Genomic DNA, 27,156 nt, shown 5'->3' with positions numbered 1-27,156 from the left:
TTTGATATTGACAGAGGGCAGAAGCTGCCTGCCTTATTTTTATCTTCAAGCCATCTGGACGCCAGCTTTGCAGGAGATTAGGCAAGGAGTTTGTCTTTTTGACCAGAGGAACCCACATCTCAGAACAAAGGACGACTGCCATCACAGTTCTGCTCTTCAGTAACAGAGAGTTTACAGAGTGTTGTTTGAGGTCCAGGGGTTAATTAAACACTAGGAGCTCTCTGTGAGCAGTGGTGATTTATTTTCTGTGGAGCTTCGATCTATTCTAAGTTGTAGTAAATTGCACATGTTGCAGAAAGACAGAGGAGCCCAAAAGAAGCAAACACAGAGGCAGGCTAGATGCGCCAGGGAGCTTTTCTTACTCACTAAGCAGCCTTTGAAATATGCAGTATCACCTTTCTATCCTCCCAGTCCCTGCCCAGATGGCATTAGAACCATGCAACGTTGTGGCCTAGTGGATAAAGAGAGCAAAGGACACAGAGAGTGCCACTGTGAACCTAAAGAGAAACCATCTCAGCAGATGCCAAGCAAGCCCCTGGGACAGGTAGTGTCTGCCAGGCATCAATTTCTTCTTCTCTGTTATCAGACGACCATAGCATTAGAAGTGTTAACAAAGAAAGAAAACTTTCAAGGTTTTCATAAAAATGATCACAAAGCACACAAACAAACAAATTGCACTTGTTTACTTTTTCCTGCTCTCCTTCACACCTCCTGAAGCTGAAACAGGATGCTGAAGGAGGAGCCACCATCACGCGTGTGTGGGAACAAAGTTCCACACTAATACAGGCTGAGCAAAATTGCTGGAGCGTTGATGGCATCCTGCGCCGCAAGCCAGAACTTCCCCCAAGCCTTTTCTCTCCAGAAACATCCCCACGTCTGTGGTCCTTTCTCTGGTTTTTTTCTGATTAGGGGTGGCTCCTGGATTGGACATCTACTCTGCGCTGGAGATACATTCTGTCTTCTCATCAGAGTTCTTTTTCCTGCTGAGAAATCCAGTCAGCACACACCTTCTGCAGCTTTGTTGAACTCAGGAGATGATCAGAACTCAGCCATGCCTGTTGCAGACAGAGTTAACCATGTTGACTCATGGTTAAACCATATGTTGAGCGCACACCTCAACTTGATGTTTTTAAGTCAAGGGATGGAGCCAATTTCTTATCCTTTCTGTGCCGTAGTTACTACCTTATCCTTACGACAGGGTTCATGGTTCATGGTTACCTATGTAATTTGTAATGGTTGAGATGTAATTACTAGGGATGATGGCAAATCTCTCTCTTTCCTAGTTCTTCAGAGGTGAGAATGACAGCAAATTCTTTCTCTGCCTTCCAGGCAGGAGCTTCTCTACTTTGCTTCTGTTTTATCTTGCCAGTATGGAAACAAAACCCACATGTGTTCTCTGCAGTCACTGTTGATAGATGGCTAGGACACCAGTCTCTTTCTGCCCTCCTCCCTGATGATAATGATGTTTTTCAGCCAGGGTTGGATGCAAAGTTTGAGTTTCATTTCCTATTACTGCAATAAAAATCCATGACAAAACCACCTTAAATGGGAGAGGGCTTATGTTGGCTTACAGTTCAAGGGGAGACAGTCCATCCTGATGGGGAAGGCTTAATGACAGAAGTATGGGGTCAGCTGACTGCACCACACTGCACCAGCTGTCCCAAAGCAGGAAAAGATAAGGAAGTGAGGCCAAGCTCTAAAACCTCAAAGCCCACCCCCAGTGACTTACTTCCTCCAACAAGCCTCTGCCTCCTAAACATTCCAGAAGCTCCCAAATAGCACCAGAATCTGGGCATCAAGGGTTCAAACACATGAGGGCATGAGGACCATTTCAGTCAAAGCAGATCAGCCATATTGGGGAAGTAAAGGGGGCCTCACCTCAGGTGCAAAAAATAACGAAAAATAAACTGTGAATCCACAGGCACCCAGAAGGTTATACTAAGTTTTATATAAGATGCACAAAAGAGTATAGAAGTCAGCCCATCAGAGGCAACCACATAGGCGCAAAATTTTTAACTAGGTTGACACATGTTTGTCTCTCATTAGCAAGGTTAGAGGACAATTAAATTTCATTATTTCACTTCTACCTCAAGTATGTTCTTTAAATTAGAAAATAAAATTTTCAGTAGAAAAGAGAGATAAAAATTTCATAAGCTCTGACTTTTTCTGTTTGTCCTAACTTTCTAGTATTCAATGATACAGTCTTGTTACAGGAAGCCCAAGTTTAGAATAAGCAGAGCACTGAAAACAAAGCTAAACTGACACTTTGTTCTTATGACTGCTTAGCGTGGTAATATCAGGGGAAATGTGGCAATGGAAGCAATGCGAGCTAGACAAAAGTGTACCTATAGCATAAAGATCATACACCAAGATAGCCCTAGCTGCATTTTCCAAGCAGATCCACAGAACTCTTTAAAATCCCAGTTTAGCAATTCTCAAAGATCCCTGCCTCCCCCAGAGTAACAACTCAAGAAAAAAAAACGTGGTCAGGTTTGGGGCCTCTGTTGTTATTTCTTCGCTCCCAGCCTTACCCCTACGCAGAGTCGGGCCATCTCTGTCTCCTTGGTGACAAAGTAGAGGTGCATGAGCCGGCATCCTAGTTGCCTAGCATCCTTGCCCATCTCTGGCAATACACCTGCACATTGCTTTACCTGTAGCTTGGAACTGTTTATCAGAGCCATTTTGCAGAGGGTGATTCATTGCTCGTGTAGAAGGGATATCAGCGAGTTAGAGACAAGCAAGAGGAAAGGAGTCACACCACACATCCTTGACGGTCCTCATGAAGGCTTTAGCAGTAGGCCAAATGAAGAGTGAAGCCACTGGTGGTCTTCAGCAAGGCACTGGCACGGTCTGCTAGGGTAGGATGTAGTTTCTACTTGGGACAGAACTGACTGGAGTGAAACAGAAGACGTGGCAGACCAGCCTGGTCCCAATGGTCTACGGTAGAGCTGCAGATGTCCTGTAAGCACATGCAGAGTAATTTGCATTGAGTTAGTTACTTTCTAGCTTACTGTAAAACGGGAGAGGTTTGCTTTTTGGCTCATGGTTGCAGAGAGCTTCAGTCCATCCTAGTGGGGAAAGACAAAATTGGTCTGTTCACTGTCCCGGGAGACTGAGGTAGAAGTTTGTTTACATGACACAGAGAAAAAAGCAGAAATCATAGACTGAATGAAAGGAAGGTGAAACCTACACAACTTCCATGCTCAAGACCCTGACTCCTAAGTTCTTAGCAGCCTTCAAAACCATTCTACAGTCCAGGGAACCAAGCACATCAAACATGAGATTATGGAAGTTCCAGAATTAACTCATAACACATATGTGAAAAAGCTAGATGGTGCTATGTTTAAAAAAAAAAAGCTCATCCCAAATCGAGTCTCTCTGTGCCTCTGTCTCTGTCTCTGTCTCTCTTTCTCTCTCTCTCAATCTCTCTCTCTCTCTCTCTCTCTCTCTCTCTCTCTCTCTCTCTCTCTCTCTCTCTCAGAACTACTGCTCTAGCACCATGCCTGTTTGCTTCACATCATGATAACAATGGCCTACCCTCTGTAACCAACTCCCTACCCACCCAGTTAAATGCTTCCTTTTATAAAAAGAGTTGCCTTGGTGATGCTGTTTTTTCACAACAATAGAACAGTAACTAAGACAGAAGTTGCAGCCTGCTTGGGAAAATAATACATCGGTGGTCTTCCCAATATGTGAGTCCTCTGAACTACAATGCTATCTGGCTAGGCATGGTGTTCCCACTAATGCCTGCTCCATAGAAAAGAATGCCTTATACTAAATATACTTTTTAAAAAACAGCTAACAAGGTTATAGCTCCTAGATGTGATCTTACTAATATTGTTTAGCTAAATTGGCATTGCACCAAGTTACAATCTAAATATTTTTGTTTACATTCATGACAAATTTTATCCTCTTCCTTAGTCAAAGAAGTTTTCCCTTGCAATGAACTTTGGTTTGTATAAAAAGTGATGGGTCTTCAAAATGTGTAGAATAAATGAGATTAGGTTCAGCCCTAAATGAGATATTTCTGCATCTCCCTCTAAGAGTCAGGGTACATTACGAAAAGAACACAAAGCTAGAAAGACAGAGCAATGTAACATGTTATGTTCAGCACATGGCATGACCATTAAAGTAATAATCTCAAAATTAGACCTACCCAAAACTGGGCCTGTCAGAGTGAGTCATGGTTGGGAGAGGGGCTCTGAGAATCCCAATCCTCCCCACTGAATTATTAACAATTGATAGATTCTAGGAGGATGGATGGGCATTGCTTCCATTGTGCCTACAGTTAGCCTACCAGGCTCCAACAGATAGTTCTTGTCAAAATCAGAGGTTCATAAAAAATGTGTCAATGTGGGAAGGGTACTTGAAGGGAGGAAGTGAGGTCAGAGGGGTAGGAAAGGAGGAGAATAAAACAGAGTGAAGGCTAGAGTAAACAGAATGAAATATATACATGTATTAAATTATCAAATGACAAATGTATAAAATTATACACATATGTGAATACACATTTACAAACACATGGAATTACCTAAACAAGTTTATGCTTACTTGTTGATCTTTGCCCTTTGTCTCTATATAATTTTTTCTATGAAAGTTATTTTTCTCATGTATTCTAAAAGTTACTTGTGATAAGCACATTATATTTAATGAATGTTTCTTACTTTATTTAAACAATTTCGTATTATAACTATTTTTTACATTTTATTGTTAAAGATGATAATTTCAAATATATGTAGTCATGAGATTGTTGAGCATGGCCTTTATGATTTAAGTTTTTGCTTGGTGGTTTGTTTATTTGCTTGTTTAAAGCAGCCAAACTGCCACAAAGATGTACATCCTTTTGTGTGGTGTGATGTAAAACATGAATATATTTCCACAACCCCTGTCTTAACTTGCACCTACATCAAATGTAAGAGTTTTTACTATACTGCTATTACAGAATACATTTCTCAGGATAATAACCAAGATATTGTAGGCATCTTAATTAGAATTTATTTGATAATTAGCAAAGCTAAATCAGCTGACTCTCCATATTTGTGGGTTCTAAATCAATAGGGTCGACTAATAGTGGATAAGAAATAACTGGAAAAAATATTTTAAACATGTATTTATTTTTTTCCCTTTTTATTACTATGTAAATGATAAAGCAAGCATTTACGTAGTTTTAGATTTTGTTGAGTATTATAAATAATCTAATGATTATTTAAAATATATAGAAACAAAAGGCACACAAGAAGATGGATTTTGTTTTTGTTAGTCAATGACTCCTGGGTATAGTGCTGGAGGGTGATTGACATACCAAGTATGACCTCATAGGGAAATAAGCATTATTATTATTATTATTATTATTATTATTATTATTATTATTATTATTATGCCTTTGCCATCAGGTATCAGTTGCACATAGTTTCTTGGGTAGGGGTGGGATCTTATGTCCACTCCCCTTCCAATGTGGGGACCCTTCTGGCTTGAACCTGTGTGGGTCTTGTGCATGCTGCCACAGTCTCTGCACATCGATCCTGTTGCGTCTGGAAGACAGTTTCCTTGGAACCACCCATCACCTCTGGCTCTTATAACCTTTCCATCTCTTCTTCTGCACAGAAAAAATCTGATCCTTGTTTCATTTTTCCTTTCTGTTTTGTTTTGTTTTATTGGTTTTTTGTTTCTTTGCTTTTGTAATTTCTTTCCTTTCCTTTTTTCTTTTTTCTTTTCTTTTTTTTTTCTTTTTCTTTTTTTTTTTAAGCAAAGAAAGAAGGACTAAGAGGTAGATGGGTAAAGAGGATCTAGGAGGTCATGGAGGAAAACATGATCAAAATAATGATTTTCATTTAAACATAAAAACAAAACATAAAGAAGCCTTCCATTTGATAATAAGCAAAGCTAAATCAGGTGGCTCTCCATATTTGTGGGTTCTGCTTTGATGGCGTCAACCCACAGTGGATCAACTAACACGTTACATCAATTGTGTGAGGTGGTTGGGCATCTGAGGATCTTGGCATCTGCAAGGAGCCATGAAGTCTATTTTATCTCTAAACTAGAGCAGAGTTCAGAATTGTAATGGTTTCTTACGTTCTGGATTTCCCAGGATCGTAAATCCTCTGTTCTCTGAGTGGTTCCTTAGATCTGTCTATGATCCCCCCTGCTGCTCACGTTGCATCACAGCTTTAAGGGCTGTAAATAAAAGTGAGAGCTCGGAAGGTTGGTTCATCGCGCCATCTGCTTATACAGCGTAGTGTTCAGCAAATGCTTCTGGAACACTGGCCAATCTCACGCTGCTTTCTCTTTAAAACTCATTAACAATCAGAGTTAGTGGTTCTCAAGTGAAAGAAGAAAGTGCACACTGGTAGGCAAGCTGTTTTAATGAGAAAGCTGGGTCTCCAAGAGTCATGTTACAGAAAATACATCGCTGGTGCCATTACAAAGAGTCAGGTAAGTCAGCCCTGGGGCTGTGCATACAGACTTTCTGAGGTAGAAGTGTGCCTTGTTATCCAAAGGAAAAAAAGGCATCGTGCTCACTTTTTGTTTCAGGCATCAAAAATACACAACTTTAGAAAATACTTCTGGGTTAGTGGGTGTAAAAGTTGAGAAGCTGTTGGTAAAAATAAGTTGAGCAAATCTTTGATTTTTATCTCTAAAGTTTAGTCTTCAGCTTTCATTAATTCCATGGATGAATGTGGCTTTTACTTGTATACTGTGTATCATAGATGGGGGTGGAAATGGGGCCAGCAGCCTGCCTTTCCCTTTCAATGAAGAGGAAAGACTTGAAATCTCCTTTCACAACCATTTTTACTTATGAGAGTCTATGATCTCACTGAACATGAAGCATCTCACGTCATGTGATTGTCTTCCTTAGTGCAGTAAGGCATCGTGAGCCTCAGATGCTCAGAGGCCAGGTCTCTGGTGTTTATATCTTATGCCCTTACACTGATTCACTCTCTCCCCAAGGGCTGAATTTAAGCAATACTGCACACCAAGCCACATTATGGGAGACTCACTGTGCTGGAATTATGTGAACTGTTCAGTCCCGGGGGGTAAGCAATAAAGTCTCAGAAGGATGGTGCCTTTTAGCAAGAATGAAAAAGATCTGGATAGGGGTTTAAAGTTCTAGCCAATGGTCAAAACAGTCTCCACAGTTGAGTGGAGAGTGGGATATGACTTTCTCACATACTCTGGTGCCTCACCTTTGACCATGTCCCCTGGAGGGGGAGACCTGGTGGCACTCAGAGGAAGGACAGCAGGTTACCAAGAAGAGACTTGATACCCTATGAGCATATAGGGGAGAGCTAATCCCCCTTAGGAACAGTCATAGGGGAGGGGAATAAGGGGAAAATGGGAGGGAGGGGAGAATGGGAGGATACAAGGGATGAGATAACCATTGAGATGTAACAAGAACAAATTAATAAAAAAAAAAGAATGAAACAGAGACCCTATACATGGGGTTCTTTCTATGCCCTGCATTCTGTATTTAAACATCACACATTTCACCTAGGTTAATGTTCATAACAATCCTTTCATTGGTTTTTCTTTTATCTTTTTAAAAGCTAAATCTACACCTTCTAGCACAGAGCATCCTGGAACTCACTAGCACAGCCTGGCTTCAAACTCATGGCAATCCTTCTGCCTCAGCTTCTCAGGTGCTGAAACTGCAGGCATGAATCACCACACCCAGCTGTACATATTTTTTTACCATGAAATCTATTTTATTTTTTATAAATAAATGCATACATAGAAAGATAAGAATTATTATTGCTAATAGTTTTTTCTTTTCTTTTCTTTTCTTTTCTTTTCTTTTTCTTGGTCTTCTCTCAAATATTACATCCCGAATGTAATTTTCCTTCCCTTTCCTCTCCTGGCTTCCCCCCTTCACCTCAGAAAAGAGCAGGCCTCCCAAGGACATCAACCAAACAAAGAACAACTAGCTGCAATAATACCAAGCACATACCATCACATCAAGGCTGGACAAGGCAACCCACAAGCAGGCAAAGGAACTCAGACAAGCCCCTGCTTCCACACTGTAAGGATTTCCACAAGAACACTAAGCTATTCAGCCACCACACGCATGCAGAGGACATAGGTCAGACCCCTTCAGGATCCCTGATCTCTCATGAGTCCTGATCAATTGGTTCTGTGGGCCATGTTCTCACGGTATGTCCCTGACCCCTCTGGTTCCTCCAATGCTCCTTCCTTCCCCTCCTCCATGGGAGGAATCTATGCATGGAGTTTTCATTGCACTAGGTTTCCACTTGTCCCCCCAAATGCATCCCAATTCCAGTTGTTTCTCCCAGTATTTCCTCTCATCCTCCCCTCACCTGATCCCTCCTGTTCCCAACCCCATGAGACTGGAGTCCACCTGCAAACTATTCTATTTCTCTTCCCAAGGAAATCCTTATGTTTCCCCTTTAAGCCTGTCTTGTTACTTAGCCTCCCTGGGTCTGTGAATTGTAGTATGATTATCCTTTAATTAACAGCTACTATCCACCTATAAGTGAGTACATTCCATGTTTGTCTTTCTGGGTCTGGGTTACCTCAGGATGATTTTTTCCCTAGTTCCATCCATTTGCCTGCAAATTTCATGATGGCATTGTTTTTATTTAAACAGCTCCACTGTGTAAATGTACCACATTTTCTTTATCCATTCTTCAGTTGAGGGATATCTAGGTTGTTTCTAGATTCTGGCTATTACGAACAAAGCTGCTATGAACATAGTTGAGCAAGTGTCCTTGCAATAGGGTGGAGTGTCCTTTGTAAATATGTCCAGGAATGACATAGCTGGGTATTGAGATCAATTTTCAATTTTCTGAGAAACTGCCATATTGGCTTTCAAAGGGGCTATACAAGTTTGCACTCCCCCCAGTAGTGAGGGAGTGTTCCCCTTGCACCACATCCTCACCAGCATGAGATTATGTCACTTGTACATAAACTTTTCTTGATGGAGAAACGGTGGCTCCAAGAAACACAAAAGCAGCTCTAAGGACCCATCGTCAGAAGTTAGAGTAACTTGAAAGTAAGTTGAGATGTGAAAGTCTGTGATGTGTTCATAGTCTGGATTTCAGAGTCCTGGGAAAAATTTTTCCTTACCCGAAGAAGAAGAGAGATGGGATTGAAGAAAAAAATAATTCACCTAAACCCAACCTCATGTCAAAGTGAGGAGGAGGCTTAAAGTATTTATTTCAAGCCTTCTCTAGAGAAGAGGAAGCGCAAAGGTCCAGGAGCTCAGGCTCAGCTCCTAGGACCCGTGTCTGAGATAAGGCTGTGTCTAAGAGAGTGAAGAAGCAGGATACGGCTGAAAAAGCTAAGCATAGATGTGCAATATGATTCCCTGGATAACACATAACACCAGCTTCTACACGTGTGTGAGGTCATTTTAGATGCTTAGGACTCCCATGAGCCTGTGCAGTAGCATGGATACGTCATCCTCATGGAGCCACATTAAAATTTATGTCCCAAAGAATCATGGGCAATATTGTGAGTTTTTTTTTCTTCCCTTAGCTTTACAGCTATGACTTCTCTGGGCATAAATTTAAGCCCCTAGGCGTTCTCTCAATCTCCTTTCCTAAGACTTCACTTCTAGGGAAACACATTTGGTGAGACCTAGCCTACCCCATACACTGTGGTTGTTTTCTCAAATCCAAATCACTTGGATCTGGGATGCTGTCCTTCAAGTTTCACATCTCAGGGGCTGTTTGTGTCCCAATGGGAACAAAAAGATGAAAGCTTCTTGAAAAAATAAAATTAAGAGCCGTCACATCTGGTTCCCCAACTTTCCCCCAAGTCCTCTTCTTCTGAAGTTGGATTAGGGAGCATCTTACATTCCAACCCTGTTTTTCAATATATTCCTCTGGGGCTTACCACCTAAAAAGCTTCCACTAACACTTGAAAGAAAGCAATCTTGCAATGGAGTTCTAATTCTTCACATGAGGAAACTGTGCGCTCAAGAAATTTAATTTAGCTGCTCAAGGTACGTAGCCAGACTCTAAGCCAGGACTTTTAACTCTTACTCCAATGCCTTCTCTCCATCCCCAAGGGAATTTGAAGCCTGGAACTCAATTTTCCTTTTTCTAGAAGGGATTATAATAATGAAGCCAAAGGTCAAAGAAGGAAGGTGACACTTAGCATCCTCTGGTACAATCCAGGCATCAATCGCAGGCAGAATGTGTCTGTTTAGAGATATGTACTCTCTGACTAGAGCTCTAAACCACTGACTGGGTAAACTGTGACCTATTGTTGTGATAAAACATCATTACCAAAAGCAACTAAAGGAGAAAAGTGTTTATTTCAGCTCATAGTTCCACAGCATAGTGCAACTGAAGGAAGTCGGGGCAGTAATTAAAAAAAGACAAGAACCTGGAGGCAGGAGCTGATGCAGGAGCCATGGAGGGGTGCTGTTTACTGATTGATCAGCCTGCTATTTTATACAGCTTCAGGACCTCCTGTGCTGGAGTGGTACCACCCACAATGGCTGGACCCTCCCACATCAATCATTAATTTAAAAAAAATGCCCTACAGCCTACAGCCTACAGCCTACAGCCTGATCTTAGGGGGGCATTTTACCTACTGAGCTTTCTTTTTTCTCAGATGATTCTAGCTTATGTCAAGTTGACATAAAACTAGCCAGTCGCAAACCCCTTCACTAATTCTATCTCAGTAATGAGTAAGAATCTATTTTACAAGAAATTTGCTAATATGGACATTTACTGCCCTGTTTAGTAGAAGTCTTATGGTACACCTAGGAAAGTACAGAATAAAACAATTGGCAATTAAAAAAAACATTATCACTTTTATGATTAAGTTGATTTCAACTTTCATTCTTTTAGTTTCTAGGTTACAGAACATTTCCCTCTATTTTTTTCTACTGAAAGATACTGTGTGTGAGAGAGAGAAGGGGGAGGGGGAGCTAGCGGGAGAGAGTGGGGGAGGGTAAGAGAGAGTGGTTTGTCAGGAAAGTATATTACAAACGTAAGACATGGACCCTATTCTTCACAGCATGTCTCTGCATTTATCCAGTCTTTTTTTATTTTTGCAGGTGCTAATAATGTTACTTTTAAATTTCTGAACTTACAGCACTTTCATTTTGTCAATTAAATGGGGTTTTGTGCATAATTGTATCCTGTCTCTGCTTTCAGCTTCAAGATATTGTTGTCGGTCGCACTGAAGTTATCGCCTTCTTAAGTTGCCTCACAGTTCACAACAGAGGAGCAAAGCAGGGCTTTGTTCTTTCCATTTATTCCTTCCACAGATGTTTATGAAGAAAATTCTATGCACTAGGCATGGTACTAGGTTCAGTGCCATTAATAAAATACAAGGGAGACCCCTGGGAGCCTCTCAAGTGTCCTGTGCATCACAGAATAACCTATCACTCATCCTAGCCACATACCTTAAAAGGAAAATTGACAGACCCCTACCAAGACCTAGCCGACAAACATGATATTCTCCACCGTGGAGTGGAGAGTGAGATCTGACTCTCACATGAACTCTGGTGCCCCTTTTCTGACCACGTCCCCTGGATGGGGAGGCATGGTGGCACTCAGAGGAAGGATAGGAAGTTACCAAGAAAAGACTAGATAATCTTAGAGCATATATAGGGGGTGGAAGTCTCCCTCAATCACAGACATAGGGCAGGGGAGAAGGGGGGAAGTGGGAGGGAGGGAAGAATGGGAGGAAACAGGGGAAGGGCTAACAATCAAGATGTAATATGAATAAATTAATAAAAAAATGGTAAAAAAAAAAAGAAAGAAAGGAGGAAAGCAAAAAAAAAAAAAGAAAGAAAAGAAAAAAGAAAAAAGAAAAGAAATGGGGCTCAGAACTAAACAGAGAATTCTCAGCAGAGGAATATCAAATGGCTGAGAAACACTTAAAGAAATGCTCAAACGTCATTAGTCATCAGAGAACTGCAAATCAAAACAACACTGAGATTCCATCTTACACCCATCAGAATGGCTAAGATAAAAAACTCAAATGACACCACATGCTGGCGAGGATGTGGAGAGAGAGGAACACTCCTTCATTGCTGGTGGGAATGCAAACTAGTACAACCACTTTGGAAATCTATCTGGCACTTAGAAAAATGAGAATAGGGCTTCCTCAAGACGCAGCTATTCCACTCCTTGGAATATACCCAGAAGATGCTCCAGCACACAAGGACATCTGCTCAACTACGTTCATAGCAGCCTTATTCATAATAGCCAGAATCTGGAAACAGCCTAAATGTCCCTCAGTGGAAGAATGGATAAAGAAATTGTGGTACATTTACACTATGGAATACTACTCAGCTATTAAAAAAAAAAAAGGAAATCCAGAAATTTGTGGACAAGTTGAGGAAATAAGAAACGATGATACTGAGTGAGTTATCCCAAAAACAGAAAGACTCACACGGTATTTACTCACTTATAATTGGACACTAGTCCAAAAGGTATGCCCGATGAATGTCTTCACTTACCAAGAGATTGGGACAGATGTGAGGACATCCTATTGGGACTCTATGTAAGAGAAATATAGGAGATGAGGAAATAGAAGGATCCAGAGGATCTTAGAAACCTACAAGAAGAACATCGTGACGGGTGGATCAGGGCCCAGGGGGGGTCTGCTTAAACTATTGCACTAACCAAGGACAATACAAGTAGTAAACACCGAACCCCTACTCTGATCTACTCAATGGACAGGACATCCTCCACAGTGATGTGGAGAGCGGGGACTGACTCTGATATGAACTCTAGTGCCCCTTTTGCTTCTTAAGCAGAACCATAAACAATAAAATAAAATCCTGGCAGAATAGCTTTGCATACTGCTCTGAGCAATACATTTGCAAATAACCTCACTCCCATGACTACAACTTTAAGAAATTGAGCATGTTTGCTCTTTGCACAGATCACCTGCATGCTTAGGAGACTCGGGAGTGAGTCATGTGTCAACATAAGGAGGCGGCTGAGTGACAAAGTAATTGAATATAAAGAAAACATTTTTGGAGCAAAGTACCAATAGCTGCCATAAGGCATGAGATGAATTGTGCAGGCTCACTCCGCTCAGGAGACCCACGTGAGGAGGAAGATGCACAGCAGGAGTACATGACCTTCCTCCGTTTTCAAGTCCACACACCGAGGGGAAAGTCCCCAGGCCACAGAGGAGAGAATGGAAAAGGTACGTGGGACCAGGAAAGCCAAGTTCCTTTGCAGGCGCATGGGGATTTTGATCATCCAGGCAGCACACCAAGAGAACCAGCGAGTCACTGAAAGTTTGGACGTAAGATTTCCATGCCATTTTACTCCTTCCGAAACTCGGCATTCTTCCTAGGAAACCTGCACTGTGTAGCCAACTCAGCTGCCGAACAGTTTCACAGGAGAATCATGAACCGGCTCCAAAGAAGCAGGGAGCAGGAATATTAAAGGTAGATGTCCAAAAATACATCCTCGAGTGAAGACAGCTGTGAAATAAAGCAGAGGTCTGGGGGCCTCTGACGGTACGTGAATATGTTCGCCAACGTAAAAAAACTCAGTTGACTTAGAGTACAGCAACATACGTTAATGGGATTGAATTAAATTTTAAACAAACATCAAGGTGGTTAGAGTTTTAAAGTGCACTCAGAAAATTCAGACCAATGACTCCCCTGGTTACAATATCTCAGACACCTTGCCTATATGCTATGTTTCATATGTGCTATGCTAGCTTCTAGACTTTTTATTTGCAAAATGGCCAGCACTGAATTGGGATGAAACATCACTAAGCCTTAAGGGAGATGCATGAAGCACTCTGGGATTTATGGGTGAAATGAAACAAGAGTTCAAATTAAAAAAAAAAAACTAGTTTACAGAAAGATAAGACTTTCTCCTTGTCCCCCTGCTCAGTGGGAGCATTTTAAAGGAGCACGCACTGAAGCAGCACAGAAAGTGCTGTGGGACCACAGATGCACGAGTCAGATAAGCTTCCATCCTGTCCACAAGCTCCGTGGGGCTGAAGGAAAGTGCATGCATTAGAGACACCTGGAAACACAGCAAAATAGAGCAGCTAATGGGAGAACGATAGCCTGGAAGCCCATTGCAAGGCTATTTATGTATGCTAGTTTTACCATTTTAATGGAGTTTCCCGTGGAAGCTTACGTTTTCCATACAAGGAAAGTTTAGAGAGATTTCTCACTTGACTAATGCCGCGCCAGCTCGAAAGTAGTAGCTGTGTTCCCAGGTCTTCTGGGCCCAAAGGAGGACACAATTCTATTCTGGTTCCTTCTTTCTTACTACAGTGGGATCTGTAGCGCCCGAGGGCTGGAGGGTTATGCTGATGTAGCCATAGGAACTCGCTATAGACTTGTAATCATAATTGGGAAAGTCCTGGTCCATACTCGAAGGACTCTTCTGAGGCAAACAGAGCGCAAGAAAGAATGATGTGTTCCACTCGGAGCATATTGTTTGGGAAGGAAAGGAAAGGGAAGTAAATACACTTATTAAACATGGACCGTATGGCGGACACTGGGCCAGTTCACATGTTTTTCATCCCACCCCGAGGAATGGGTTTTATAGTTTCCACTTTATAGGTTCCATTTTATAGCGGAGGAAACCAAGGATCAGAGTTGAGAGACATTTCCGTTAGAAGGTGTGGAGCCAAGATTTAAAACGAGTGGGATTAATGTCACGACTTCCTCTGCATCGTGCTGTCTTATCGTGTGTGTTTGTTACAGATTGCAAAGGTTTTCTCACTTCTAGCATCACCTAACATGAAGCCGCGGACTCGGGGTGGGACGTGGGCCTTGACACATTGGTGGCTGCAACCAGCCAAAGAGGAAATCCTGGGTAGGGGACAAGAAGGATATGATCCCTTCCCCTAAAGTCCCTCTGTGAAGAAAAAAAAAAAGAAAGAAAACCGCAGTTAGTAGCCCATCTCTCTACCATGCGTCTAGTCACAGTCGTTATGTGAACAGTAACGGCCAACACAGCTCAGACTTCTTTACAGACTATGCTTCAAAGTGGACGGAATCCCTCTGTTACGGAGGCATGCCTTTTCTCTTCAGGCAGTGGTGACCACTCGGTAGGCCTACAGCAAGCGCTGGCTACCGGCTACTAGGAGACTGTTTCTTTCTGAGAAGCATCAGGGTAAATAATAATACCAAGCCTCAGGATGCAGCATAGACACACGGGCTTAGTAAGTACCCCCGAGTACCTTACAAAGCACTTACAGTACTTACAAAGGACCGTCACGCCCTTGCTGGTATTTCCCTATGCCATCCTGTCATCTTTTTACCCACACTATATCACACTCAGCAATAAAGCAAATGGAAAAGTGAATCGGCAATCCACATGAATGAAGTGAGTGAGTGTTTTCTGAACTCCACCAACCACTTCATACCAGCTTCTGTTATGATCTCAAAAACCATCAAAGGCCCAGGCCAAGAGAAACCTTGTCTCCTGCACAGACAAATGACGATCAGGTGAGGCTTCTCCACATGGTGACTTGTGACTCCAGGTTCATTCTGTTTTGTGGCCCCTGGTTGTGGATTTCTCTGATCTACCTGTTTAGTTCTGGTACAGGAAGGAGATAGAGGAAGAGGAGGAAGACACACTGGTTAACTATCCGGCTATTAGCTAAAATGTTAGGTTCACAGGCCCAACCTACCTGCAAAGGAAGCTGGCTGGGATGTAGAGGCAGGAAACTGACACCACACCTTTCTTGTTCTTGAAAGAGAAACATGCATTTATCCCTGGCCAACGGCTCTTCAGGATCTTGCCTTCAGGTTAAGCCTGGGATGTCTGGCAAGGCCCATTCCTTTTCCACAGGCCCAGACATCACTCCTATTTTTCTAATGGACTGTGAGCAAAAATGACAGTCTACCCTTCTCTCACTTGGTGCCCGATGTTGAAGCAGGAAAAAGATAACAAGAGTCAGAGGTTTCATCAAAACACTGAGGGTATGGCACCGCCTTCCATCACAGCTACGGTAACTCTGGGTGGATGCTGGGAGCATTCCACTACAAGCATGGGAGTAGCCTTTAACAAGTCCTGATTCTGCTTTCTGTAGGAAGCCCATTATCCATCAACCTAAGGATCTTTCCAGGACAAGCCTCCTTGTCCATTTTCTTGCTTTCAGGTTCTATGGTCTTATGGAGCATGTCTTTGAGGCTGTGTGGTTTGAAGACTACCTAGCTAATGACAGGAGCTTTTGTTGCCACTTACATAAAGGTTGAGATGCACTGAAGGAAGAGCCCAGACTCAAGTAGTATGCAAATGCAAAGAGTGTTTATTCTGCAGAAATTCCAGCAATCAGGGATTGCCACTCTTATCAAAACAGCAACCATACACGTACAGGATTAGTTTATAGACAGTCAGGAGTTTTTGTTGTAACGTTTAAACTGATTGGCTAGAAGTGAGTCAGAGTTCATGGCAGGGATGGGGGCGGGGGAGATTTAGGATTGGCTGTTGGTTTGGGGACTTTTTCCTAGTTACTGGGGATTTCACTGACTCAGGGTGGTTTGGCTTCTACTCAGATGTTGACCATTAATTTGATTGGTTAGGGCCAGCTGTGTTCTTTTCAGGGCACAACAAGAACATAAAGTAATATAAACATAGTTTTTGGTCAACCTGACCTGTCTGCCCATGTGTGGCTTGAATCCTGAGAAACAGAAACTCAGGCCTATTCAGGCACAGTAGAAAATTGAGGCCTGTCATGGAGTCAGGTTAGGCAAAGAGTCTGAAGTCGTTGAGAGGTCTCTCAGGGTCTCTGGGGTCCCCTCAAGCCCTCTGTATCTATAATTCTACCTTGGTGGATTGGATCAAATGTAGCTGTTGTGATTGGGTCCTGACTGGCACCTGCCACTATTCCCTAAACAACTGCTTCATATAACTTATTTTGTGTTCAATGTTGTAAGCAACCCAGACAAGATTTAACCATATGGGGAGATGTGTGCAGGTTATATGCAAATATTATCCTGTTTTCTGCAAGAGATATGAGCATGGTTGAAGTTGCATGTTGCACACACTGAGATGGTAGAAGACTCTCAAGCAACATGCTTTCCTCAGGAACTTAGTAAACCTTCTCATCTTTGTTTCTGTGCTCCTAAACTTCTTTCCTAGAAGTCAGCTTCTAGACAGTAACTACCGATTCCAATTGGAGCAGAATGAGTTCCCTGGAACTCGAGGCTGCCACCGGTAAAACTTCATCCAGAGGACCCAGAAAAGGCAGCCTCTGGAGAAGGGTGAGTTCATATGTCTTCTGTAATTTCCTTCCCCAGTGTAATGGTGCTGCCTGGAAGGCACGCAGTGGGACACTCCCACCCTGAGCAATTGTTGTCTTCATCCTTCTTGCTCATCTGCTTTTTTATTCTAGCAAATTCCAAAACCTTCCATGTTTCCAGTACTTTTCATTATGGCTTTTAACTAGAAAGTTCTTTCCAGAACGCATATTCCAACCTTGATCATGGCAACTAATGGCAATCAATACTATCAATATGCATCACCCTAATGCTTTCTAACCACTTTCTAGAGCTAGCACATATGGGTCACCCTCTAACTTACCACAGGTGGCCCACATTCTCACTTATCCCATGTTTAAACTGATTGGCTAGAAGTAAGTCAGAGTTCGTGGCTGGGATAGGGGCGGATGGGGGGTAGATTCTGGATTGGCTATCGGTTTGGGGACTTTTTCCTAGTTACTGGGGAATAAGTACTTTTTATGCTAGAAGATGGTGGGCATCATAGGGTCAGGGGTCATAAAAGCAGCTGCACGCAGTCAAAGCCTTGGGAACAGAAAACATGCCCACAAGCTTGACCCTGGTTTGTGGATCATAACATGTATTAGAAGCCTCCAGCCTTCTTTACTGAGCTGCTACCCATATAGAAAAATACTGTCTCCCTAGCACAGTCTCTACATGACTATATGGCCCAAGTGCTGTAACAAATGGGTCCAGTCTGCCTCTTGTGGTTCCTTTGTTCAAAACTGACCTCTGCCTACCCAGAAGGCATCATTTTATGAGGTTTACATGAAAAATTCCCTACATAAGATTCCCACAACTCAGCATGTTAGGAGGCATTATCTCATGGCATAGTTTGGCAGAAAGCAGCTTGCCCAAGTCTAGACAGCTAGGGATTTGGTGAAGCTACCTGTGACTCCTACAGAGTCCTAAGCAATCACCGTAGAACAAGTCACTATAATATGGATGGGACATTTAAAATGGGAAGAGTCACGTCCTTTTATTCTTGTTTCTTTGGCCAGGTTTGAAGAAAATATGACCAGCATGCTAAGGTTTGCTGCTTTCCCCCAAATAAATGGCCGTGCCCTGCCCTCACACTCATTTCTACTCTGTCAAAGCACATGTACTTCTTTTGGGTCTTTTAAAAGAGCACTGTGCTTTCGTGTGCTTTTGATTCTATGCTTGCTCTAGCAAAGACCACTGCCTCCACTTGGTGTGTCCTTAGGCCATGTGCAAAAGACTCATCAGGGATGATTTGCAAAATGCAAGTTCCTTCTCCAGACTCACTAGATCAGAATCTTGCCACTTAAACAATGTCATAGGTGATTGTTAAGCACCCTGAAGTCTGGCTGCCACTGCCTTAGTGAGGCCCTTTGAGCAGGGTCCTCAAGCCAGCAGCAAAACTATCCATTGGAAACCTGTTGGAAATGTAAATTCTCAGACCCTGGCTAGATCTACTGAACCAGAAAGTTAAGGGACAGGATCCAGGACCCTGTTTCAGTCAGTCTTCAGGTGATGCTGATACACTATGACAAGTGTTGCCCTGAATCATGACAACCTCCCTGAAGGTTGTTTTGCCTCCATATCACCTGCTCCTTGCTGGCTCATCCATCAGCAAACAGCTGGTATACTCACATCCTTTATGTAATAGCTATTTGCTGTTTTCTTCACTACAGCACTGAAATGTGCTTAGAAGGCAGGTTACATGTCCCCTTCTCCAGATTGTTCATTTGGTTGAGGGTATTTCTGGCTACTTTGAATCTTTTGAGGTCCATGCAAATTCTGATGTTCTATTTTCACAATGAAGGTTTTTGGTTCTGTGATAAGAAATACATTTGACAGAGGCAGGCGGATCTCTGTGAGTTCGAGGCCAGCCTGGTCTACAAAGTGAGTCCAGCACAGCCAAGGCTACACAGAGAAATCCTGTCTCTAAAAACAAAACAAAACAAAAAACAAAAAACAAAAAGAAAGAAAGAAAGGAAAGAAAAACATTTGAATCTGTAGATTGGGGTGGGGGGTTGTACTGACATTTCAAAACTGTTAATTCGTCTAATCAATGAACATAGAATAGGTTCCTATTTACATGTGTCCTCTCCAGGTTTCCTCATCAATGCTGTGTAGCTTTTCTTATGACGATCTTTCATTTCCTTGGTTACATTTATTCCCAAGTACTTTACTTTTTGTTTCATTTCCTTTTGGAGACTTTGCTTCTACTGTATAGAAATGCTACTGATATGTGTATGCTGTTTGGAATTCTGCCACTTTTCTGAATGCTTTTATTGGTTCTAGTAATTTTAAGTGAGTCGTATTGGCTTTACATTTACTATTATGCTATCTTCAAGTAGAAATAAATCCACTTGTCCAAATTAGTTGCCATTCTCTCTCTCTCTTTCCTAATTACTCTATGTTGGTGGGGGATATAAACAAATAGTGCCATTATGATAAACAGTATAGCAGTTTTTCAAAAAAATTAAAACAGAAGCTGGGGTGTGGCTATACCTGCAAACCCAGGACTGTGGAGACTGACAGGTGAGAGAGTCATTTACTCTATGAGACTCTGTCTCAGAATAGAACAAAAACGCAAGTTAAATGGTACAGTAATCTTATTGCTTTGTACACATTTAAACAGGATGAGATCAACATATAGAGAGATATTTGCACTCCCACATTTTTTGAAGTATTGCTCACAATAGCCCTGGTGCAAAAGCAATATATGAGTGGATAAAAAAAAAATCACAAGGCACAAACACATGATAGAATACCATTCAACAATTTAAAAAAATGGAATCCTGTCATTTGAGACAACACAGATAAATACAGTGAAAGGCATTATGTTAAATGAAGTAATCTAAACACAAGAAGGCAAATATCCTATGATGCCACTCATTTGTGGAATATTAAAACACTGACATAGAAGCAGAAAACAGGATAGCATTAGATAGTAAGAATGGCTTAAAGAGGGAAGAAGATGCAAGGAAAACACTCAATTCTTACAAAACTACAGTTAGACAGGAGGAAGGTTCTGGTGTTCTGGACAGTAAGTGATTACATTGTTTTACAGTGTTCACAATAACTATAACAATGTAACTTATGGTTCTCCAGACAAACAGAACCATGAAGATAGATATCATTATGAAAGAATTAGATTCACAATTGTCATCTGAGATGAAGAGTTCTACCATGGCTATCTGCAGGCTAAAGAGTCAGGAAACTGGGGCTGGAGAGGTAGCTCAGAGGTTAAGAGCACTGCCTGCTCTTCCAAAGGTCCTGAGTTCAATTCTTAGCAGCCACATGGTGGCTCACATCCATCTACAATGAGATCTGGTGCCCTCCTCTGGTGTGCAGGTGTACATGCAGGCAGAACACTGTATACATAGTAATAAATAAATAAATTTTTTTTCAAAGTGAGGAAACTGGTAAATGTTTATTCCAAGAAGGTGTAAGCACCAGAAGAGAGGCCAATCATGCAGACTTAGTTTAAGGCCCCAAACACCGATTTCCTGAAGGGTCTCTAGAGCGGCCTGTTACCAAAGGATGGAGAATCTGATGTTTCAGGCAACAGCAAGAAGATGACCCTCCCCAAGAAGGAGCCAGGATGTGGTCAAATTTTCTCATTCATTGCCGATGCCGCCCCCGTCCAGCAGGAAAGACACCAACACCGGGAACTCTTCTTGCAACAGTTTTATTCAGGAACCTTGACTACCGGAGTGACCCCGGGAAAAGCTCCCATAGAACCTTTATAGTGTGCCTGGTCCTATCAGAAACTGCCACGTCGTCGCTCCTGGTTGGTGCATTCGGATCACACCACCTCACGCCATGCCTTGTCAGAATCACACCACCTCACATCATGCCTTCAGGCATGCCCATAAGGGGCTTGCTCACTGCGCATGCGCAAAAAGGGGCGCACTGCGCATGCGCAAAGGGGGCGCACTGCGCATGCATAAAAGGGACGTATTGCGCCGGGGAAGCAGCAGGGGGCGCTGCTATCTGTGGCTCTCCACAATTCATCTGCTCTCATGCTCAGCCTGGGCCTGTTAGATGGTGCTGCCCACCTTCCATGCAGTTTGCTGAACCCACAATCAATTGGTATTCTGGGGACACATCCAGAAGTGTACTTTACCATTTGTCAGGTGTCCCTCAGGTGTCCAATCAAATTTCAATCAAAATTAAGCATCATAGGGCAGTCTGAGACAAATGTTTGGGATGACGGATCTGCTAAACACATGGCTTGATCTTCATACAATGTGTACATGTCACAAAACATTGCAATATATTTCATTAATGTGTCAACCAAAATTTAAAAATTAATAATGTAAGTGGGTATTTAAAGTTGAGTACAAGGCAAACAATTCCATAACAGGAAAATCTTAAAGACTCTTTGATTTTCCCTCTCTCTCTCTCTCTCTCTCTCTCTCTCTCTCTCTCATTCTCTCTGTCTCTGTCTCTCTCTTCTCTCTTTCTCTCCTCCTTTACTTTTGATAGGAGGTTAATTGGAAGTTAATAGATTTGTTCAGACCATTAGCCTTAAATATTAATAAGCTATCATTTCTACAATTTAGATCATAAAACACTCAGGTTCCATTTTCAAATTTTGGTATAGTGTAAGGGAAATGAAATCTCAGTAGGAAATGCATTTTAGAACTCATCTGTAATTTGAAGAGCCTGAGGTCACTTCGTGGGCAGAAATTCATGTATCACAGTAAGACATATAATTTAATATAGATGATATCTTCACGCAGGGTCAGGTATTGATGGAGGAATAGAAATTAATTTAAAATATAGCCTCAGTCTAGAAAGGGATCTTTTAAAAATTTTAAAGTATTTCTTCATGGTAAAATACATATATATGCATAAATTTGCATTACTATATGTGCATATGTAATTGGACAGAAAGATACAAGAAATGTTTATGAAATTTTGCTTTGGTTTTGTCTTTTAGAAAAATAGCAGCCCACTTCTGTGCCAGCCACTGAATTGGCAGGTGATCAGCATCACCTCCTAATCCTCAGAACATTCCAGGGAGAGCCCCATCTCCTGGACCGTGAGTGAGATGAAGGACTGCTCAATGCAATTTCATGACTTCAAGTCTGTGGACCACAGGTCTGTCCCGGGTACACGGCAGTGCTGGCCCGCTCTGAGGACGAAGGCATTGATATTGCAGACCTGGACACCCTGCAGCTGGAGCTTGAGATGCTCCTGTTTTCTGCAAGCAGGGGACTGTGTGTACCAGAAGGTGAAACCCAGATCCTTACTGACTGGCAAGGTAACAAAGGTGGCCGACAGTTCCTGAAGCTGGGCCACCATCATGAGCTTGGTGCACCACCAACACACGGGAAACTCAAGAAGCACAAACCGGAAAGAGGACAGGACGGACATGCATGGCCCAGGCCCCGGGCCAGGATGAACCAAATCCAAGCACATTCATCCCAAGATCCAGGAATGTGAATTTACTGATGACCCAATCGACATGTCTCAGATCCCAAGAATGATGCTCCCAATAGGTTCTGGGCCTCTGTAGAGCCCTACTGTGCAGACATCACCAGTGGGGAGGTACAAACTCTAGAGGGGCTCCTGAAGCTCCCTGAAGATGGAACTGAACATCATGAGATTACCCCACCCCCACTGGGCAAACACTACTCTCGGCGCTGGGCACAGGAGAATCTGCTAGTGGAGAAGAAAGATAGGCTGGAGCAACAGCTGTGGCTGACAAGAAAACAGGCATCAGGGGAGCGCTGACTAAATTGGACACAAAAGATGTGGATGCCCTGCTGAAGGCTCTGGTAGAGGAAAATACTATTTCCTCTATGGAGGACGGTCCTATTCCTGACATGTGTGGGAAAGAAGCAAGCATCTCTCCCCGAAACCAGAACAAGCCCTTGAGTGCGCCGCATACTGCAGCAAGGAGCTGATTGCCCAGCACCTCCCAGAGTCCGAGGAATGGCCAGCTGAGGACCCAGGGGATGAGGTCCTTGCTGAGCTGCGCAAACAAAAGGCAGCTGAGCTGAAGCACTCAGAGTACACAACTGCACCAAGAACCATGACCTGCTGAGGTCGGTTGGCAAAGGAGGGGGTGAGCCGGCGGGTCTGCATGGCAGACAATAACGTCATGCATGCCTTCTGTAAGATCATGGCTGCCTGGCAGAAGTGTAACTCCACAAAGAATGAAAAGGACCAGGCCTGGAAGACCCTGAAGGAGCGGGAGAGCATCCTGTAGCTCCTAGATGGGTAGCCTTACCTGCTGCTGGCCATCTCCCTGGCCTTTGAAGCCTTGGCCAGAAATGACAACAGTCTCAGAGATGAAACACTGTCAGGCCACTCAGGTGAGCTTCGTGCAGCCAGCATGCAAAGCCCTACTGTGCTGGGCTGGACCTAGCATCTGCCTGGTGCCCAGATGAACCGACTTGTTCCTGGTTGTCCCTTCCCTCCTCTCGTATCTTCAACACCTCTCCCTCAAAGATTTCTTCCTTGTGGTTTTGTAAAGTGCAAACTTAAGAATAGAAAGATTATTGTGTTTTGTTTCGTTCTTAAGTAAACAAGAAAAAAATAGCCTATTTGAAAGTAAGAACATCTTTTGATTTCAATGGGTAATTACTTTGTTTCTTGTGAGAAGAATACATTTTAAATTTCTCATTGGCTATGTGTGTTTCTTCTGTTAATTAATTATGAATATTTTTACATATTTTAGCTGGTATATTTACATATTTGAATTGGCATTTCTTTTTTAATTTTATTCTTTATTAAATATTTTACATATACATTTATATTATTACACACATATACAATAAACTGTCTACAGCAAGAAAAGCCACAAAACAATCAGGAATTATATAAATGTTACATTCATAGTGTTTTGGCTATTTGTATTTGGCAGCCTTGAAGAAAACCTCTTTCTTATCTTGGTGAGCCTAAAATTCTAAATGTGAATCAATATCTATTACATCTCATCATTATCAACTTAAAACATTTATCTAGACCTAAAAACATCTTAACCCCTAAACAACTAAGCTTAATTGTAAAACTAAACTATCTGGCCTTCAACCTCATAAGAGACTTGAGAAGGAATAAAACTAATTACCTGAGTATGCAGGGAATGCAGATTAGCAGCTCCCCAAATGAGAAGATGACAGAGACAGTTTTCTGTCTAAACAGGCAGTTGGGTAGCTTTTTGGTTACTTTCTTGGGCTATAGATATTTGTTTTCATTGGGAGTTGGTTATAAGTTATTGTTAGTCTTATTTGGATAGAAAACAAGGTTGGACTCAGGGATGAATCTCTTTTCCTTTATCTTTCATTCTTAGGTTTGGAGATAGGGGTTGAAAAGAAAGAAGGAAATATAGAAATATATAGTGATAATAGGATGATAAGTAGGTTAATGGATTTACTCCTTAACTTAATGCCTTAATTGTTACAAGGTTATTTTTAATTAACTGGTATAGAATTTTGTATACAGATGCAAAATAAGTTTAATATTGGATACATTGACATAGAATTCAAAATCAAGATTAATCTTTATACACATTTTATATATTTCTATTCTAATATGTGATATTGTACCGACACAACTCAATTATAATACAAGGTTTACTTCCAATACTTTGAAAGTGCTATTGTAGGCTGTTCAGGATAAGTAAGTTATACAAGTTAATTGTTAGTTGATCAAATCATGGTCATATCAATTACTAGTGTATTTTTGAGATATTTTCTAATGATTATATTTCCACTATTAACCCTATGCTTGCAGCCAGTAAACAAAAACATTTGCTATGCAATAGGCTAAGTTGCTGCTTCCTTTTACTTAAGTCTCACTCCACAAAATGCCTTCTTTCCTTTCCTCCTCTCCCAGTTAGGTCTACCTCAGTCCACTGTGATGAACCCTGTCTGCCATTTTATTCTTCACTTACAAAAGCCCCGACTCTTCCTGATTGTCTGTGACGTGAGAACTTCCGCACACAGTCATACACAGAGTTGGTAAAGCTTATCTGAAAACAGGCTCTGAACACTATTCATATCTAGATTCCAAAGCCTCACAGTTTCATTTATCAGTGTAAATCTAACCAATTAGATATACAATTCTCAAAATGGGCCCATAGATATTTGTAAGGTGGGTAAATGAAGGGATAATGGTACACAAGCCTGTAGATTTTCACCTTAGCCATATAGGAATGTCTTAAAATGGATTGTTAAAGATTACTGAAAGTTATTTGAACATGCATCATTCCTCATAGGCTTGTGTTTCAACACTGAGTCCCCATCTGATGGTATTATTTGGGGAGGTTGTTGAGCCTTTAGAAGGCGAGGCATAGCTGGAAAAAGTAGGTCACTGAGGGTTATTTATAGACCAACCTTGCTTCCATCTAAGCTTATATAGTTTCCCTGTCTCTCTCTCTCTCTCTCTCTCTCTCTCTCTCTCTCTCTCTCTCTCTCTCTCTCTCTCTCTCTCTCACACACACACACACACACACACACACACACACACACAGACTTCTAGCTGCCATGCACTCTCCACCTTGATACACAGAGTCTCCCAAAACACTACAAATCCATGGAAACATTATTTGAAAAATATTTTTGGCCTGTCAGTCAAACTATGGTGATAAGAAAAACTGTACTGCATATCAGGGATCATGTTTGGATAGTAATTGATTTTTTTTCTATAATGCAACAAAGTCAAAGAAACCATTGTCTTTGTGGAAACCTTCTGAGTAAGAGATAAAACAAATCACAAACAAATGTTTGAAACATATGAAAAATGTTAGCAAGATTGTCTGCTTACTATTCTGTCTTGGAGTGGAACTTACAAGTGGTATTGTTTGTCCAAAACATGCACTCATGAAATCATATTTATGCTAAAAAAAAGTTTGGATTTACTAGTTCCACAATAGGGATTTGGCTCTAACAGTTCGGTTAATTATCTTATTCTTTCAATGAAATAATGTGTGGAAATCTAAAAGAACACATTAAAAATACTGAATTGTGCACTCACATGACTTCTTCACCGTTTCCAAGCCATTCTAAAGGGAGTTGGAGTTTAAAAGCTTGTATAAATTAAAAAGTACAAGAGTGCTTACTAATACTTATTAAGCCTTCATAAAAATCTCAAAGTAAATGAATATGACAATTGGATAGCATTCTTTTGTTACATTCAAAATATTTTTATTCTTTAAAATTTGAGAAAAATCTAATGGTGTTTTCACTTAAAATAATGTTTTATAATAATTCAAAACCAGAATATAACCGAGTTTGGAAATGTTCAAATAAATATAGGTAGGGACACACACAATCCAGCGATGTCTGTAACACAGAGGAGGGAAAAGTTGACACCAGAGTCCCCACCACCACTCCAGCAGCAATCAGATGGACCCAAACCAAGTATGCACCAAGCAAGCCAAACTAACTTAACCACTGACTCCGTGCTGGCTACTGAGCCGGCACTACTCCACTGCCAGCTTGCTGCCGCCTCCTCCTGCCTGGTATAGAATTACAGTCCTGCCACAGTCAAAGTATTTTAGTATCATCTGGGGCATATTTTCCCAAGATTTGAGGGAGGAATTCAGTACGTTTAGTTCATTAAGAAACATTTTAGAGCCAGGCACCAAGGCACTCACCTGTAATCCCACCACTCGGGGAGGCAGAGTGGATCACTGTGAGTTTGAGGTCAGCCTGGTCTACAAAGCAAGTTCAGGACAGCCAGAGCTACACGGAGAAACGCTGTCTTGAAAAACCAAAAAGGAAAAAGTATATTTTATAATAAAACATTAAGAATATTGATATTATAAACCACGATGCAGCAATTTCTTACTCAGAAAATGGATATTAAAGCAGCACTACTATAGAACCATTATTTACTACAGAAAATACAGATAACTTGTACAGATAACTACAAGGCTATCATCACTTTTAGCTTACCTGTCTCATCGGGGTAAGCCAGATAGCAAGCATTCTCTGCTATGATCCACAGTAAGGTTTACATCATGTGTAATATGCACC

The 27,156-nt window shown here is 41.7% G+C and overlaps 1 long non-coding RNA gene and 1 pseudogene across 2 annotated transcripts; one reads left to right on the top strand and one right to left on the bottom strand.

The window, feature by feature from the left end:
• Nucleotides 1-855: 855 nt before the first annotated feature.
• On the bottom strand, nt 856-27,156 carry LOC311598024. The gene is made up of 3 exons (XR_014779439.1): nt 27,076-27,156; nt 2,652-2,959; nt 856-1,512 (listed from the first exon to the last, which is right to left on the bottom strand). It is a non-coding gene; the product is annotated as an uncharacterized lncRNA (long non-coding RNA).
• LOC311597503 (transcriptional adapter 3-like) lies at nt 12,999-23,399 on the top strand (annotated as a pseudogene). The gene is made up of 2 exons: nt 12,999-13,137; nt 22,180-23,399. The product of its transcript is annotated as a transcriptional adapter 3-like (transcript).

Source organism: Acomys minous, assembly GCF_964271855.1.
Source record: "Acomys minous genome assembly, chromosome: 5".
In the NCBI taxonomy this organism is placed as follows: Eukaryota; Metazoa; Chordata; class Mammalia; order Rodentia; family Muridae; genus Acomys; species Acomys minous.
The sequence above is the reverse complement of the archived record's forward strand: the minus strand, read 5'-3'. Positions and strand labels throughout refer to the sequence as shown.